Source organism: Pseudophryne corroboree, chromosome 7 (genome assembly GCF_028390025.1).
Source record: "Pseudophryne corroboree isolate aPseCor3 chromosome 7, aPseCor3.hap2, whole genome shotgun sequence".
NCBI lineage: Eukaryota > Metazoa > Chordata > Amphibia > Anura > Myobatrachidae > Pseudophryne > Pseudophryne corroboree.
This window is the reverse complement of record NC_086450.1, coordinates 368,792,517-368,803,596: the sequence shown is the minus strand read 5'-3', so window position 1 is coordinate 368,803,596 and position 11,080 is coordinate 368,792,517. Positions and strand designations below refer to the sequence as shown.

Sequence of the window (11,080 nt, the reverse complement as noted above, 5' to 3'; positions counted from 1 at the left end):
TGGGCGGTGAGAAATGTGTTTCCGTTATCCACCATTAATTCACAGGCAACTACAGACTTGATTTAGGTACTGTGTCCCCGGTACCAAATACAATCTAGGTTCCATTTCTCTAGGCAGGCGATACCGAAAATGTACACAGACCTCAGAAAAAGAGTCACCAGTGTCCTAAAAAATGCAGTTGTACCCAATGTCCACTTAACCACGGACATGTGGACAAGTGGAGCAGGGCATACTCAGGACTATATGACTGTGACAGCCCACTGGGTAGATGTATTGCCTCCCGCAGCAAGAACAGCAGAGGCGGCACCAGTAGCAGCATCTCGCAAACGGCAACTTGTTCCTAGGCAGGCTACGCTTTGTATCACCGCTTTCCAGAAGAGGCACACAGCTGACAACCTCTTACAGAAACTGAAGAACATCATCTCAGAATGGCTTACCCCAAATGGACTCTCCTGGGGATTTGTGACATCGGACAACGCCAGCAATATTGTGCGTGCATTACATCTGGGCAAATTCCAGCACGTCCCATGTTTTGCACATACATTGAATTTGGTGGTGCAGAATTATTTAAAAAACGACAGGAGCGTGCAAGAGATGCTGTCGGTGGCCCGAAGAATTGCGGGCCACTTTCGGTATTCAGCCACCGCGTGCCGAAGACTGGAGCACAAGCAAACAGTCCTGAACCTGCCCTGCCATCATCTGAAGCAAGAGGTGGTAACGAGGTGGAATTCAACCCTCTATATGCTTCAGAGGATGGAGGAGCAGCAAAAGGCCATTCAAGCCTATACATCTGCCTACGATATAGGCAAAGGAGGGGGAATGCACCTGACTCAAGCGCAGTGGAGAATGATTTCAATGTTGTGCAAGGTTCTGCAACCCTTTGAACTTGCCACACGTGAAGTCAGTTCAGACACTGCCAGCCTGAGTCATGTCATTCCCCTCATCAGACTTTTGCAGAAGAAGCTGGAGACATTGAAGGAGGAGCTAAAACAGCGATTCCGCTAGGCATGTGGGACTTGTGGATGGAGCCCTTAATTCGCTTAACCAGGATTCACGGGTGGTCAATCTGTTGAAATCAGAGCACTACATTTTGGCCACCGTGCTCGATCCTAGATTTAAAACCTACGTTGTAGCTGGGGGTGTGCTCTGCGCTCCCTAAAAATGTCTATCTATGTGTTTGTGTGACCGAGCAGCCCAGGTTTGGAATAGGAAACTCTTTTCGTTTGTTTCCTTGTTTCACAATATCTAGGGGGAAGGGGACCAACCTTTGGCGCTACTGGTTAACAGTTGAAACTGTAAGGTGATACAGATTCTGATGTGTATAATTAGGCAATATTAAAAATTAAAAATTAAAAATTAAGAGTATGGAGGTAGTGGGATGTGTCTAAATTGCAGATTGTTTATTTGGTGCAATGTTTAAAAAATATATATATGGTTCTGAGTGCTCTTATGCGTTCAGTATCTTGTTTGCAATGAGAATTTAGCTAACAAAAAATTGACAAACATATATATATTGATACTAAATACCAGTTAAAATCTAATGGTGTTAAACATGTTAAACACGTTAAAAAACGTAATAAAACACTGTGTTTAAAATAAAAGGAAAAGAATGAGAGTAAAAGGAGACCGGTCCCTTTCTTTTTTAAGGTAATTTGTAAGAAGTCCCGGCAGGGTTAATTGCCGTTGCACAGAGGTCCGGTTCAAAAAGAGTTTCTGGTAATCCGTGAAGGCAGTTTTGCAGTTTGTAGTCACAGTAAAAAAGTGATCATCTTACGTGTCTTCACCCTAATCAGGGCTGGGGAGTCCGTGTGTGTCTGGACGGTGCTGCAGGTGTTCTGTCTTCCGTAGCCGTGGTTTGTTACAGGCGCCTGTAACTCCGGTTCCCTTGATGTTGTCTCGCCGGCGTCTTCCAGGGAATCGGGATCTCCAGGTTTCGGGTGGACAAAAAGGGGGGCGTGGTCCAACGCGTTTCACTCGGCCAATGATGCCGTGCTTCGTCAGGGACAGTTGTGATGACGTGTGTCTCGGGCTGTCTTAAATAGGATTGAGTCTGCTGTAATTGATTTCCTTTCAATTAGTGCAATTGGCATTTTTATTGTAAGGGCTGTCTTTCTTTGAAGTATTGTCTTCTGTTTGTTTAATAGTGATCTATTTTCAGATTCATTTTTCTTCGTGCACATTACTTTGTTACATTAGAAGGCAAGTTTCCTGATACAATCTGTTAATCTGGAACAAAGTATCTAACGTGGTGTTGTTTTCCTAGAAAAGTTTATAGCACCACTGTGCTGTTATAAACGAATAAATATTATATTATTTCTACTGAATAGGTGCCTAGACAGATAGTGCAGTGATATCACAGGAAATGACCTGTTTCTTTATTATTAATAGGTCTATAATTCAGGGGACATGGACAATACGGTGGCATCCCAGAGAGTAATGGTGTTGTTTTTAGCACGTGTTATTTCTAATAGGTGCATTTTTAAAAATATAGTATATCCGTTGTGGATGTGGAAAATGATCTTCAAAAATGTTGTTTTATTATTTAATTAGCGAGCAGGTAAGCAATAATAGTTATACTGTCTAATTGGTGGAGCTGTCGATAATTGATGTTTGTTTGATTAAAAAAATATTATGTTTATTTAGTGGCTATAATAGGCAGTAATAGTTATACTGTCTAATAGGTGGAGCTGTCAATAATTGATGTTCGTTTGATTAAAAATATATTTTATTTATTCTTCTTTGTTTGGTCATGCGTATTTCTGATTTATTGTTCCTGATTTCTTGGTTTTTCTAAGTTTTAAACCTGAATGTTTCTCCTGGTGGGTTAATCATTTTTCCACTTGTGTCCCAGGTGGGTTGTCCCACATCACCACCAAGGTGCTGTCGCAGGTGACATTACTGCACCTAGGGTTCATAGATGGTCCCCCGATCTATTACTTGCTAGGCCCAAACCTCTTTACTTCCGAGTTCGGAATGGGATCGGGTGGTTTGTGAATGGTATGGCAGTATTTCACTTGATGGCAACCCTGGTGGTGTGGGGGTGTCCTGTCTGGAATTTCTGTGGTATTGGTTAGTCCCCCAAGAAACTGCTGAGCTCAAAGTCTATATTTAGACCCTTTGGCGCTAGGGTCTGCATATTGTATATCCACTTTGTCTCCTCTCTGGACATAGTTTTGATGTAGTCTCCACCCCGCCAAGGTGTCTTTACTTTCCTAATTGCTAAGAAATTTAAAAGGCTTCCATCATGCTTATGCTTCTTTTTGAAGTGATCTGAAATGCTGTGTGTCTCTATTTCATTGTCAATATTCCTTAGATGTTCGCTTATCCTTGTTTTTAGGCTTCTTGTGGTCCGTCCTATATATTGTAGGTTGCAAGGGCAGGTTATCAAATATATTACTCCTGTTGTGTCGCAGGTCATTTTGTCTTTTATTTTGAAGATTTCTTTGGTTTCGTTCGATATAAAGTTATTTATTGGTTTGGTGCTTCTCCGTTTGCACGTTTTGCATGCTTTACATCTTGTGCAGTGATAGAATCCAGGTGTATTGTCATTTATCCAAGTTCTTTCTTCCTTCTTTTTCTCTTCCGGTAGAAAGCTAGATACTAATTCTTGTTTTATGTTAGGTGCTTTTCTGTAAACCAACCTTGGGCGGTCTTGTGTGTATTCTTTGATTTCCTCATCACGTCTGAGTAGATGCCAGTTCTTGTTGATTATTTTTTCAAAGTGTTTGTGCTGACTGTTATAGTTGGTGATGGAAATTACTTCTTTCAGTTCCTGGTTGTTCCTTTCTTTGTATTTGAGGAGATCTTCCCTTTTTGTTTCTTTTGCTACTTCTATAGCTTTATGAACGGTGTCTTTGTCGTAGTTCCTATCAAGAAATTTCTCTTCTAATGTCCGGATTTGGTCCTCAAAGATGATGTTTTTGGAACAATTCCTCTTGAATCTTTTGAATTGCCCCCCAGGTATTCCTCGTAGCCAGTTTTTATGATGGTTGCTGGTTGCTGGTATGTAGTTGTTGCAGTCCACGGGCTTGATAAAGGTCTTTGTCTGTATTGTTCTGTTTTCAATGTAAATTGTTAAGTCCAGAAAATTGATTGTTTCGCAACTGTGTGTTTCTGTAAATTCCAAATTCAGATTGTTGGTGTTGATATATTTTGAGAATTCCATGAGTTTGTTGAGTGGTCCTGTCCAGATGACTATGATGTCATCGATGTAGCGTTTCCAAAGTGCTATGTGTCCTAATAGGCTGTTATTATTCCAAATGTAGTCTTCCTCCCACTGCGCCATAAATAGATTTGCGTAACTTGGTGCGAATTTCGTACCCATAGCGGTCCCGCAGACTTGTCTGTAGTGGGTCTTATTGTACCAGAATACGTTGTGGTTAAGAATGAATTGTATACCTTCTATCACGAAATTTATCTGTTCTTCTGGTAGGTCTGATTGGTTTCCTAGGATTTGTGTAATGGCCATACATCCATTCTGGTGGTCTATACATGTGTATAATGATTTTACGTCGTAAGTTACTAAGATGTAGTTGTCCTCCCATTTTATTTCGTCCAGTAATTTCAATATTTGAGTGGTGTCTCTGAGATAGCTTCTTTGTGTGGTTACTGTTCCCTGTAATATGTTATCTATGTATTCTGATAAATGAGTGGTGAGTGATCCAATTCCTGATACTATTGGTCGGCCTGGTGGGTTGGTGGTGTCCTTATGGATTTTTGGTAAAAAATAAAAGACTGGCATCCTTGGGTTGGTTTGTTGAAGGAAGATACTTTCTTTTTTGTTTAAAATACCTTTTGTGCTCCCTTTCTTTATCAATGTTCCATATTCCTTTTTGTATAGTTCAATTGGGTTATTTGGGAGTTCTTCATAGGTATCTTTATCGGCTAGAAGTCTCATTGCTTCCTGGTGATATTTTTCTTTGTCTAGAATTACAATTCCTCCTCCCTTGTCCGCAGGTTTTATTACTATCTGTTTGTTTTCTTTCAGTTCCCTAAGCCCTTTTCTTTCTTCGTTTGTAAGATTGAGGGTTTGTTTGCTCCTAGATGGGTTGATGTTGAGATTTTCAAGATCTCGTTCCACACATTTCTCGAATGCTTCGAGAAAAGGTCCTTTGATATGTTTTGGGTAAAATTTCGATTGTTCTTTCAAGTCAGTGTGTTTGTATCTGTTTGTGTCATTTTCGTCTGAATTCCGTTCATCTTGACTTCTTATGTTTCTCTTGAAGAATTTCTTCAAGGTTAGTTTTCTCATAAAGCGATGTAGATCTATGAATGATTGAAATTTGTTTAGTTTATTAGATGGTGCAAATTTTAATCCTTTCCTTAGAAGGCTTCTCTGTGCATTGGTGAGTTTGTACTTGCTTATGTTGTAGATGCCTAGGGATTTTTCTTCTTCTTCTTTGTAGATTTCTCCGTGTTTGTTTTTCTTTGTTTCTCTCTTGATCTTTCCTCCTCTTGTTCCTCTTCTGACGATTCTGTGTCTAGGCACTTCCTTTTTGTCAAACTTGTTTTGGTTTGGTCTATTTTCTTTGTTGGGTCTGGTAGGAATTCTTCTTCCTGTATTACTTCTAAGAAAACCTCCAGGTTTTTCTCTGGGTCATCTCTATCTTTCTGTGAGAGTTTCTCTAGTAGTTCTTTTGTTTTCTGTTCTTCCTGTTTGATTGCTTCAGCCATTCCTTTTCTGTAATTTTCTCTTATTTTGTCGTATTGTGGTTCATCTGTGTAACTGAACTGTGCTCTGTTGTATGGTTGATAGACTCTGTCTTTTGCTGTAGTTCTGGGTGTTTGTTTGATAAGGGGTGTCCTATAATTGCTAGACATGTTTCCATAATAGCCCTGTTCCCTCTGTGTTTCTCTTTGATGTTCTTGATGGTGTTGTGTCCTGAAATTCCTGCTGTATGTTTTGAATCTTCTTTGAGAGTATTGGTAACTTAGAGGATTTTGGTAGTTTTGGTGGTTCCTTGTTTGTCTGTTCCCATCAACCTCTCTGCTAGACTGCTGATGTGTGTTCCTGTGTTTTGCCCAATCTCTCTGTTTATTTTGGTAGTCGTAATTGTCTCTTCTGAATTTCCTTTTCTTGGTCGAAATAACTTCGTTTTCTAGTTTATGTAGTTTGTTTCTTGTAGTGTTTTCTAAAGTTTTGTAGTCTTCCAAGTGCTCTAATGGTTCTATCTTTGTTTTGATATATGCGATCTCTTTCCTGATTTTTTCCATAGACTTTTCTCTGTCCTCAATGATCAGTTCCATCAATTTAAAGGAGCATTGGTCTAGGGCCATATCCCATTTTTCTTGTAGGTTTTGTTCGTGTGGAATAAAAGTGGGGTATTTAAAAAGTCTTAAAAATGGGATATGGCCCTAGACCAATGCTCCTTTAAATTGATGGAACTGATCATTGAGGACAGAGAAAAGTCTATGGAAAAAATCAGGAAAGAGATCGCATATATCAAAACAAAGATAGAACCATTAGAACACTTGGAAGACTACAAAACTTTAGAAAACACTACAAGAAACAAACTACATAAACTAGAAAACAAAGTTATTTCAACCAAGAAAAGGAAATTCAGAAGAGACAATTACGACTACCAAAATAAACAGAGAGATTGGGCAAAACACAGGAACACACATCAGCAGTCTAGCAGAGAGGTTGATGGGAACAGACAAACAAGGAACCACCAAAACTACCAAAATCCTCTAAGTTACCAATACTCTGAAAGAAGATTCAACACATACAGCAGGAATTTCAGGACACAACACCATCAAGAACATCAAAGAGAAACACAGAGGGAACAGGGCTATTATGGAAACATGTCTAGCAATTATAGGACACCCCTTATCAAACAAACACCCAGAACTACAGCAAAAGACAGAGTCTATCAACCATACAACAGAGCACAGTTCAGTTACACAGATGAACCACAATACGACAAAATAAGAGAAAATTACAGAAAAGGAATGGCTGAAGCAATCAAACAGGAAGAACAGAAAACAAAAGAACTACTAGAGAAACTCTCACAGAAAGATAGAGATGACCCAGAGAAAAACCTGGAGGTTTTTTTAGAAGTAATACAGGAAGAAGAATTCCTACCAGACCCAACAAAGAAAATAGACCAAACCAAAACAAGTTTGACAAAAAGGAAGTGCCTAGACACAGAATCGTCAGAAGAGGAACAAGAGGAGGAAAGATCAAGAGAGAAACAAAGAAAAACAAACACGGAGAAATCTACAAAGAAGAAGAAGAAAAATCCCTAGGCATCTACAACATAAGCAAGTACAAACTCACCAATGCACAGAGAAGCCTTCTAAGGAAAGGATTAAAATTTGCACCATCTAATAAACTAAACAAATTTCAATCATTCATAGATCTACATCGCTTTATGAGAAAACTAACCTTGAAGAAATTCTTCAAGAGAAACATAAGAAGTCAAGATGAACGGAATTCAGACGAAAATGACACAAACAGATACAAACACACTGACTTGAAAGAACAATCGAAATTTTACCCAAAACATATCAAAGGACCTTTTCTCGAAGCATTCGAGAAATGTGTGGAACGAGATCTTGAAAATCTCAACATCAACCCATCTAGGAGCAAACAAACCCTCAATCTTACAAACGAAGAAAGAAAAGGGCTTAGGGAACTGAAAGAAAACAAACAGATAGTAATAAAACCTGCGGACAAGGGAGGAGGAATTGTAATTCTAGACAAAGAAAAATATCACCAGGAAGCAATGAGACTTCTAGCCGATAAAGATACCTATGAAGAACTCCCAAATAACCCAATTGAACTATACAAAAAGGAATATGGAACATTGATAAAGAAAGGGAGCACAAAAGGTATTTTAAACAAAAAAGAAAGTATCTTCCTTCAACAAACCAACCCAAGGATGCCAGTCTTTTATTTTTTACCAAAAATCCATAAGGACACCACCAACCCACCAGGCCGACCAATAGTATCAGGAATTGGATCACTCACCACTCATTTATCAGAATACATAGATAACATATTACAGGGAACAGTAACCACACAAAGAAGCTATCTCAGAGACACCACTCAAATATTGAAATTACTGGACGAAATAAAATGGGAGGACAACTACATCTTAGTAACTTACGACGTAAAATCATTATACACATGTATAGACCACCAGAATGGATGTATGGCCATTACACAAATCCTAGGAAACCAATCAGACCTACCAGAAGAACAGATAAATTTCGTGATAGAAGGTATACAATTCATTCTTAACCACAACGTATTCTGGTACTATAAGACCCACTACAGACAAGTCCGCGGGACCGCTATGGGTACGAAATTCGCACCAAGTTACGCAAATCTATTTATGGCGCAGTGGGAGGAAGACTACATTTGGAATAATAACAGCCTATTAGGACACATAGCACTTTGGAAACGCTACATCGATGACATCATAGTCATCTGGACAGGACCACTCAACAAACTCATGGAATTCTCAAAATATATCAACACCAACAATCTGAATTTGGAATTTACAGAAACACACAGTTGCGAAACAATCAATTTTCTGGACTTAACAATTTACATTGAAAACAGAACAATACAGACAAAGACCTTTATCAAGCCCGTGGACTGCAACAACTACATACCAGCAACCAGCAACCATCATAAAAACTGGCTACGAGGAATACCTGGGGGGCAATTCAAAAGATTCAAGAGGAATTGTTCCAAAAACATCATCTTTGAGGACCAAATCCGGACATTAGAAGAGAAATTTCTTGATAGGAACTACGACAAAGACACCGTTCATAAAGCTATAGAAGTAGCAAAAGAAACAAAAAGGGAAGATCTCCTCAAATACAAAGAAAGGAACAACCAGGAACTGAAAGAAGTAATTTTCATCACCAACTATAACAGTCAGCACAAACACTTTGAAAAAATAATCAACAAGAACTGGCATCTACTCAGACGTGATGAGGAAATCAAAGAATACACACAAGACCGCCCAAGGTTGGTTTACAGAAAAGCACCTAACATAAAACAAGAATTAGTATCTAGCTTTCTACCGGAAGAGAAAAAGAAGGAAGAAAGAACTTGGATAAATGACAATACACCTGGATTCTATCACTGCACAAGATGTAAAGCATGCAAAACGTGCAAACGGAGAAGCACCAAACCAATAAATAACTTTATATCGAACGAAACCAAAGAAATCTTCAAAATAAAAGACAAAATGACCTGCGACACAACAGGAGTAATATATTTGATAACCTGCCCTTGCAACCTACAATATATAGGACGGACCACAAGAAGCCTAAAAACAAGGATAAGCGAACATCTAAGGAATATTGACAATGAAATAGAGACACACAGCATTTCAGATCACTTCAAAAAGAAGCATAAGCATGATGGAAGCCTTTTAAATTTCTTAGCAATTAGGAAAGTAAAGACACCTTGGCGGGGTGGAGACTACATCAAAACTATGTCCAGAGAGGAGACAAAGTGGATATACAATATGCAGACCCTAGCGCCAAAGGGTCTAAATATAGACTTTGAGCTCAGCAGTTTCTTGGGGGACTAACCAATACCACAGAAATTCCAGACAGGACACCCCCACACCACCAGGGTTGCCATCAAGTGAAATACTGCCATACCATTCACAAACCACCCGATCCCATTCCGAACTCGGAAGTAAAGAGGTTTGGGCCTAGCAAGTAATAGATCGGGGGACCATCTATGAACCCTAGGTGCAGTAATGTCACCTGCGACAGCACCTTGGTGGTGATGTGGGACAACCCACCTGGGACACAAGTGGAAAAATGATTAACCCACCAGGAGAAACATTCAGGTTTAAAACTTAGAAAAACCAAGAAATCAGGAACAATAAATCAGAAATACGCATGACCAAACAAAGAAGAATAAATAAAATATATTTTTAATCAAACGAACATCAATTATTGACAGCTCCACCTATTAGACAGTATAACTATTACTGCCTATTATAGCCACTAAATAAACATAATATTTTTTTAATCAAACAAACATCAATTATTGACAGCTCCACCAATTAGACAGTATAACTATTATTGCTTACCTGCTCGCTAATTAAATAATAAAACAACATTTTTGAAGATCATTTTCCACATCCACAACGGATATACTATATTTTTAAAAATGCACCTATTAGAAATAACACGTGCTAAAAACAACACCATTACTCTCTGGGATGCCACCGTATTGTCCATGTCCCCTGAATTATAGACCTATTAATAATAAAGAAACAGGTCATTTCCTGTGATATCACTGCACTATCTGTCTAGGCACCTATTCAGTAGAAATAATATAATATTTATTCGTTTATAACAGCACCACTCCAACTATAAACTTTTCTAGGAAAACAACACCACGTTAGATACTTTGTTCCAGATTAACAGATTGTATCAGGAAACTTGCCTTCTAATGTAACAAAGTAATGTGCACGAAGAAAAATGAATCTGAAAATTGGCCCTCATTCCGAGTTGTTCGCTCGGAGATTTTCATCGCATCGCAGTGAGAATTCTCTTAGTGCGCATGCGCAATGTTCGCACTGCGACTGCGCCAAGTAACTTTACTATGAAGAAAGTAATTTTACTCACGGCTTTTTCTTCGCTCCGACGTTCGCATTGTGATTGACAGGAAATGGGTGTTACTGGGCGGAAGCAAGGCGTTTTATGGGCGTGTTGCTGAAAACGCTACCGTTTCCGGAAAAAACGCAGGAGTGGCCGGAGAAACGGTGGGAGTGCCTGGGCGAACGCTGGGTGTGTTTATGACGTCAGCCAGGAACGACAAGCACTGAACTGATCGCACAGGCAGAGTAAGTCTGAAGCTACTCAGAAACTGCTATCTCGTTTGTAGTAATCGCAATATTGCGCCTACGTCGGTCGCAATTTTAAGAAGCTAAGATTCACTCCCAGTAGGCGGCGGCTTAGCGTGTGTAACTCTGCTACATTCGCCTTGCGAGCGAACAACTCGGAATGAGGGCCATAGATCACTATTAAACAAACAGAAGACAATACTTCAAAGAAAGACAGCCCTTACAATAAAAATGCCAATTGCACTAATTGAAAG

The 11,080-nt window shown here is 39.3% G+C and overlaps 2 pseudogenes; one reads left to right on the top strand and one right to left on the bottom strand.

The window, feature by feature from the left end:
- Positions 1-2,892: 2,892 nt before the first annotated feature.
- LOC134946384 (5S ribosomal RNA) lies at positions 2,893-3,011 on the bottom strand (annotated as a pseudogene).
- A 6,602-nt stretch (positions 3,012-9,613) lies between these two features.
- Positions 9,614-9,732, top strand: LOC134946383 (5S ribosomal RNA; annotated as a pseudogene).
- Positions 9,733-11,080: the final 1,348 nt, after the last annotated feature.